The 7,052-nt window shown below is 40.2% G+C and overlaps 1 pseudogene; it reads right to left on the reverse strand.

Annotated features, from left to right (window-relative positions):
* Positions 1-1,218: 1,218 nt before the first annotated feature.
* On the reverse strand, positions 1,219-4,151 carry LOC111089986 (annotated as a pseudogene).
* Positions 4,152-7,052: the final 2,901 nt, after the last annotated feature.

Consider the following 7,052-nt stretch of genomic DNA (forward strand, 5'->3'; position numbering starts at 1 on the left):
AATAGTGTGGAAGTCCCTTTAAAAAACTGTAAGTATAACTACCATGTAATCCAGCAATCCCACTTCTGGTCATATCTCTGAAGGAAATGAAACAGGATCTTGAAGATATCCTCACTCCCATGATTACCGGCAGGATTATTCACAATAGCCAAGACATGGGAACAACCTAAAAATGTCAGTATGGAATCTAAAGAAGTTGAACTCATAGAAACTGAGTATATTGGTGGTTAATGGAGGTTTGGGGTTGGGGAAAATGAAAAGATATTGGTCAAAGGGTACATACTTTTAGTAATAAAATGAGTAAGTTCTGGGTATCCTAAGTACAGCATGGCAACTCTAGTCAACTATGGTTATCAGTACTCTACTGTATATTTGGAATTTGCTAAGACACGTTAAATGTTTTTACCAAAAAAAAAAAAAAAAAAAAAGGATAACTATGTTAGCAATATATTAACTAGCCTTACCATGGTGATCATTTGCCAATATAAATGTACATCAAATCACGTTTTATACATTAAATTTACAAAATGTTATTTGTCAAGTATATCGCAATAAAGCTGGAAAAAGTGTACAATCTAATGCAAAATATTAGATTAACATGTTGGTCTGTAAAAACTAGTAATGGCATACATTTTCACTTAAAAGGTTAAGAAACTGTGAGGATATTAGTACCTAGGTTTTCCTTCGTTGTTTTTTGAAATATTTAAATGGTTCTTTCACTAATGGTCCTACTAAATGTTTTCTAGACACTGGCTACTAGAACTGTGGTCCATCGACTAACAGCAGGAACATCATCTGGAAGCTTGTTAGAAATGCAGAAAGAACTATTCCCACCTCAGTCAACTAAACTGGAAATTATATATTAATAACAGATGACCTATATGTACATTAAAGTGTGAAAAGCAATGACCTTGATAACTGGAAGTTTGAGACTTAAAAAGCGAGAGTAATCTTGGTAACTCAATCCTTTATTTAGTGGTTTATTAGGGTTCTCTCAGGACTCGGGTAGTGGGCCAGTGGCAACAGTTCACTCTGGGTGTCAGCAATTTTTTAGACCTTAGACCATCAGCAACAACAATAAAACTTCAGGTGTAAAATTTAGTGATTAATCACTTACATACTATTCACAACTAGTGCCCATCTTAATACATTTATTTATTTATTTATTTATTTATTTATTTATTTATTTATTTATTTATTATTTTTATTTTATTTTCCCCCCCTTAAATAGTTGTTTATTGGCAGTGGGCTGGAAAGAGCAACGGAGTTAGCATATACAGACACCACCACACACCAATGTCACGTGGGAGGCCAAAGTGATGGGAAAGGGCAGCCTGGAGCCCCAGGTGAGGCCCTCTCTTCAAGAATGAGTGTGGGAGGGGGCGGGGGCTGGAGTGTTGAGGGGGCAGCCTTGGTAGGCAGGGTTAGAGATGAAGAGGGACTCGCTGGCTGCAGCCTCGGCCTGACCACTGGGGTGTACTTTCCTTGACAGGTGAGGCTGGTGGCCAGGGCTCGCTTGATCTACCCCTCCTGGGCAGCCTGCAGGTTCTCCTCGTTTCCACCCCGGGCCTTCAGGGCAGAAGCCTGTAGGGCTCGGCCGTAGGAGAAGGTCAGGGCCCAGGGCTTCAGCGGGGGGCACTTGCTGGTGGCATTGGGGTTGATGGATGCCTCCTCCTCCCTCTGGCCCTGGTAGGAAGGTGATCCCAGTAACAGCGGGGGGCACTGTGCGCGCAGTGCTGTGACAGTTGCCATGGCAATCTCATGAGAACATTTATGGGTGCAGGCGTGGCCTGGGGTTACCACGTTGGGCTTCAGCAAAGTGCCTTCCAGGTAGATGTGGTGGTCACTCGGGGCCTTGTAGACGCGGCCAGCACCTTCTCGGTTCCGCACTGACAGCACCTCAAGTCGTGGTCCCCATCGGGGAGGATCTCAGGCTCCACAAGGGACACGATGCCATTCTGCCGGCAGGTGCTGGCTGACGGGCCAGAAGGTTGGCATCTTCCAGGATGGCAAGCGCTGAGGGGGTGCGTTCCCCAATTTCCAGCACACAGCGCCACGTGGCAGTGAGCCCCGTCCTTCCTGCGCTGGGCACAGCGCTCAGACAGCCCCCAGCCCTTGGGGGGGTTCCGCCTCCTGCTCCTGCCAGGGGTCCCACACCCTGTCCACCTTGATGCCTGCACCACCACCCTTGGGTTTGATGACTTGGGGGAAGGGACGCCCATCGTGGGTCTCCTGGTGCAGTGTCTCGTGGAGGAGGAGGCCCCCCCGAGGCGGGGGTCGACCCGGTGGGGTCAGCAGGTTCGCCCCACGTCCTCCGTGCCCACGGACTGCAGCCGCCTGGCGACGCTCCCAGCGGACTCCTCTGCAGCCAGGATGCCCCTGCCCGGGGCCACGACGCGGTGAGCCTTGTCAGAAAGCTCCTCTTCTGCTCCGGGGTCAGCGCTGGGTATTGGAAGGGCGTTATGCGGCTCCCAGGGGGCGGTGCAGGGGGCAGGGCCCCTCCTCTATTTAACCCACCCCCTGCCCAGCTCCCCTCCAGTAACCATCAGTTTATTCCCTATAGTTGAGTGTTTCTTGCTTTACCTCTCTTCCCACCTCCATGTTCATTTGTTTTGTTTCATGAATTCCACAGGAGTGAAATCATATGGCATTTGTCTTTCTCTAATTCACTTATTTTGCTTAGCATAATACTCTCTAGCTCTCTCCATGTCATTGCAAATGGCAAGATTTCATTCGTTTTTAGGGCTAAGTAATATTCCATTATATATACACGCCATCTTTTTTTTTTTTTTTAATCCATTCATCAGTTGATAAATGTTTGGGCTCTTTTCATATTTTGGCTGTTGTTGATAATGCTATCAGCATCAAAGTGCATGCCTCCTTTCAAGTTGGTACCCTTTGGGTAAATACCTTGTAGTGCAATTGCTGGATTATAGAGTAGTTCTATTTTTAACTTTTCAAAGAATCACCATATTGTTTTTTCCAGAGTAGCTGCACTGGTTTGCATTCTCACCAACAGTGTAAGAGGGTTCCCCTTTATCCACATCCTTGCCAACACCTGTTGTTTCCTGTGTTGTTAATTTTAGCCATTTAGATTGGTGTGAGGTGATATTTCATTGTAGTTTTGATGTGTATTTCCCTGATGATGAGTGATACTGAGAATCTTTTCATGTGTCAGTTTCTTTTAGACATCTGTATGTCTTCTTTGGAAAAATGTCTATTTGAAAAAAAAAAAGGAAAAATGTCTATTGTATCTTCTGCCCATTTTTTAACTGGGTTATTTGTTTTTTGGGTGTTGAGTTTTATGAGTTTTTGATATGTTTTGGATAATACAAAAGACCTCAAATTGGTAAAGCAATCTTGAAAAAGAGAAGCAAAGGTGGGGTGATTACAATTCTAGACTTCAAATTATATTACAAAGCTGTGGTAATCAAGATAGTGTGGTACCTGGCACAAAAACAGACACATAGATCAATGGAACAGATTAGATAACCCAGAAATGGACCTACAACTATATGGTCTATTGATCTTTAATAAACTAAGAAAGGATATCCAATGGAAAAAAGACACTCTCTTCAACAAATAATGTTGGGAAAACTGGACAGCAACATGTAAAAGAATGAAACTGGACCACTTTCTTAAATCATACACAAAAAATAAATTCAAAATAGATGAAATATCTAAATGAGAGACAGGAAGTCATCAGAATCCTGAAGGAAAAAAAAAAAAACAGGCAGTGACCTCTTTGACATTAGCTGTAGCAATGTCTTACTACATATGTCTCTTGAGGCAAGGGAAGCAAAAGCAAAAATAAATTATTGGGACCTCATCAAGATAAAAAGCTTCTGCACAGTGAAGGAAACAATCAATAAAAACTAAAAGGCAAACTACAGAATAGAAGATATTTGCAAATGAGATATCTTTTTTTTTTTTGAGATATCTTTTGTGATACTATTTTCACTATATTTAAAATATGATATTCAGTGGGATAGAAAATGGTCATTTTGGTACAGAAGATCTTCAAAGAATGATCCAATATCATATAGAGAATGGTCAGCAATCCTGGAAAATTCAAGGCATATTTCTAGATCTCCTGACTTATCTAAGTGTCCGTAAATCTGGTTCCATAAAATGTCAATTTCTAGATCCATCATAGGGAACCTAGTAGTGGTGAACAGGAAGTTAGAGCGGTCCCTGTACATATGTTACTTTTAACCTAGTCCTAACATCAATCCCAATGTACCCAGGTGTCCATGTGAACATGGAAGAGGCAAGGAGTGATTCTGTTGCACCAAGCCTCCATGATTAAGCTTCTCTCTCTCTCTCTCTCTCTCTCTTTTTAAGGATGGAAACAGCTGTTTTGAAACATTTAAACCACATCCACTCTTGACAAACAAAATAGAATTCTGAGACATCTTTTTTTATGCCAAGTAAAAAGACCTTTTGAAATTGGAAAAGACATTAGTTTTATTCATTTTTTTAGTAGTCATACAATTTTAGACACTCACATTTTCCTTGTAAATCAAGTCAAGGGAATTCATTGCTTGTGGAGTAAAACAAATAGCACTTTCAAGAACAAGAAGGAAGCAGCCAGTGTGAATGCTTTTCAACTCAGTATGATCAATGTTCTCCAGCTCTGGCTGCAAGGAGAAGGTGCTGTGTTTTAGAGAAAAGCCCCCTCAAGTGAGTTCTACTTGACTCCCAGGGGAAGTTATCACCAACAATAGACCAGTACTTTCACTGCAGCCTCTGCCATTTCTCTCTCCTGAGTGAAGTCTCTCAATCATGGTGCTGCATTGTGCCATGATATACATTTAAGATAGAGTTACATATGTGGGCTATTCATCTTTGCTTTCAGCACTGTATCCATTTTAGAGGATGTATGTGTTTCATTTGTTTTATCACAAGGAAGCTCTGTCAGCCTCCCTTTATCTCAACCAGCGTTTTAAAACAAACAAATAAAAATCTCAACTACACAGTGCTAACAATAGGAGGGTGAATAAAATGGTATTGCCAAGTAGTAACCTATCTCTTTAGTTGTTCCAACAAAGCCAATTAAAAAAGCACTAAGACAATCTATTATTAATGACCAATTTTTGTTGTAGTAATCAATTGAGAATATTGTCTAAGATGTGAAGAAATATATTAATGATCATTCCTTATAATTATTATAGGTCTGCACCTGAAGAAGCATCCAACAGGGGACACTTCAAAAGGAAGGTAACTTTGTGTCATAGAATATTTGTTGAGGGCTAATAGGGTTTGTTTTCCTGGAAAGATCACTGAAAGGCTAACTATTCTGTGAAACTGACCAAGTGACTTGCAGTTATGTCCACTCTGAATAATTATATAACTCAAAAAATAATTTTAAACAAATGACGGATCACCAGAATCTGGTTACAACCAACTGAGAAAAGGATATAGGACTAAATGATAATTATATATAATTGCTGAGAATGGCAACTGGATTAACTAACAAATGTGTTGCTATAAATATTTACTTTAAAAACAGTAATGTGTGGCCTTTTCATGAGCTAAAAAATATTGTAACCCAAGGCTGTATTCATAAACTCTTCTGACAACTCTTTTATGCCAGAAGTAGAATTAGGAACCACCTGGTGGTTCCTGGAGATGCACAAAGTATAACATCACTGTATTTGTTGAACTATGAGGCACCTGGCAAAGGAGGTTTGAGCTGCAAATTTTTCCCTTCTGGAGTTTATAATCTAGTGAAGTAAATAAGACAAATGTAACAAATCAAATGTAACAACAACAACAACAAAAACCCAACCACAATGATTGGATATGACTGTATCAGTCTTAAACTGCAAATTATAAATGCCATAGCATTTATAGCTGTAAAGGTTTTTATTTTGTTTTGTTTTTAATTAAAAACCAACAAAGCTCCAGTCATACATACAGATTTGAAAAGCACTGCTTTGGGTCCCTGAATGTTTGTACTTAAAGGGCTTTGGAATCATAAATATTTTTGAGGAAGGAATATTCTAAGGAAGATCAACAAGAACCAAAGGGTAGCATATGGCCTAACAATCTTCCCCCTTGTCTCCTTTCTCTGAATTAGTGTTTATCACTACTTCTGGTATGATATCTGGTTAATATGAGGGAAAGTACAACTTACCCTCTTTCAGCTCTTCCAGTGATCTTTATTAATATTTCACTTCCTCTGAAATTCCCACTGAGACAGTCTTGAGTAAAACTGGGTTCTCATAGCTCATGATAAAATGAACACATCTGGTCTTGTAGGAAAGAATTCCTGGACCTCACAGCTGAGTACTTACCTCTCCAAGGAGAATCGCCACATATGGGTGGAAAAATCCGGGAGAGCAAATACTGGAATATCTGCAAAAGCTGGATAAACATGAAGGAGCACTATAATGCCAGCAGATGAAGGCAGTGGAGCCCTCCATATAAATTGTGTATGGTATGATGTCTGTTCACTGTCTATCACGCATGTTTATTCAACATTCCCTGAACAAATATTATTGAGGGTCTACTTTGTGCCAGACTCTATTCTAGACTTTGGAGATAAGCAGTGCAACAAAAAGCCAATGTCCCTGCCTCATGGAGCTTATATTCTATTTGTAAAGGCAAATAATAATTTAAAAAATAAAAAAAAATATGCTCCATACCAGATGATAATAAGTTTCAGGAAAAGGAGTGTGATCTAAGCATGAGTGTGATCTAGTATATAAGGTCTTCAGAGAAGTTTTTCTGACAAAGTGACATGTAAACATATCTGAATGAGTGATAAAAAGAAAAAATGCAAACAAATGGAAAAAGGCACTCCAGGCAGTGAAAAAAGACAGTATGATGACCATAAATGGAGTGAATTCATTTGAAGAAGAGCAAGAAGACCAAGGTAGCTGGGTTGAGTGAGCTGAGGAAAGAGAGGTAAGAAATGAGATCAGAAAGACACAATGTAGTGGCCAAAGGCATATCATGTACATTTTAAAACAATTTTCTTGGCTCAGGTTCTGTTGAAATAATCTGCTACATATATACTCCACATTGACAGATAAATGAGTATATCC

This window comes from Canis lupus, chromosome 1, assembly GCF_011100685.1.
Source record: "Canis lupus familiaris isolate Mischka breed German Shepherd chromosome 1, alternate assembly UU_Cfam_GSD_1.0, whole genome shotgun sequence".
In the NCBI taxonomy this organism is placed as follows: domain Eukaryota; kingdom Metazoa; phylum Chordata; class Mammalia; order Carnivora; family Canidae; genus Canis; species Canis lupus.